Consider the following 1,074-nt stretch of genomic DNA (forward strand, 5'->3'; position numbering starts at 1 on the left):
CCATGGAAAAAAATATTAGGCTTAGCGGCACTTAAACAAATTTTTAAATTGTTGATAATTCTAAAAATATTGCATACAGAATTACTAAACGCATAAAAACCTTAACCGGAAAATAAGAACAACATAATTCAATGGTTTTTAAAGCGAAAAATGCACAATTGCACATCTACATGTTATAGCAGTCCTATATACAAAATTTCAACGTTCTGAAGCTATTCGTTTTTGAGTTATACGAGATATATACATACGTACGCACAGACGCCACGAAAAATTCTCTTCAGAATTCATTTTAAATTTGTTTTTCAATTTTTTTGGGGGGAAAAGTTCTTTATTCCGTCCTTACGTACAGATGTCACGCAAAAACATCGTTGATTTGCATTCGATAGCGGTGAAAATGGGTATTTGCGTTGAAATATGATGCCTGAAGCTTTTCGCGGTTACAATACTTCCTTTTTACTTCATACAAGGAAGTAAAATTCAGGATACGAAAACAAAGTTAAAACTATTATGATAACCAGAAATAAGGTTTCATCGCCAAAATTTAACAAAATTTGTCGCTAATCGAGGGGGCACCCAATTCTATACTAGAGCTTCTATTAGTTAACCTGCATTTATAGTTGTAGAATTATCAACTATTCAAAAGTTGTTAAGTGAGGCTAAGCCTAATTTTTTTTTTTTTTTTTTCCATAGAAGTCATATTTGTTTACATTTGGAACTTACCTGAGAAGTGGATTTGTTGCCAATCTAGAGAAGCAAAGCTTCGTAACAACAAAGATAACGTCTTCTTTTATTATTGCAAATTAAATCATGCTTAATCCATTCTGGAAGGATCATTTAAGTTATTAAATTATCCCATATGTTGACTCAGCAAATTCCGTGACGTCCACAATAAATTAAACTAGTTTCTACGGCTTCAGTGTGTTTTTGCCGAGTTAGATCAAAAGTAAACTTTCAGTTTTGTGCTCCGAAAAATCTACTCTTGCCGAATGGCTTGTTTTTGCGTAGAAACTCATTTTTAATTGTACAAATTTTCTTTTTATTGTTTTAACTGTACTTTCTGTTTTAAGTTTTTAT

Source organism: Stegodyphus dumicola, chromosome 1 (assembly GCF_044657685.1).
Source record: "Stegodyphus dumicola isolate Sdum_Otavi_A_Nest chromosome 1, ASM4465768v1".
NCBI classification, from domain to species: Eukaryota; Metazoa; Arthropoda; class Arachnida; order Araneae; family Eresidae; genus Stegodyphus; species Stegodyphus dumicola.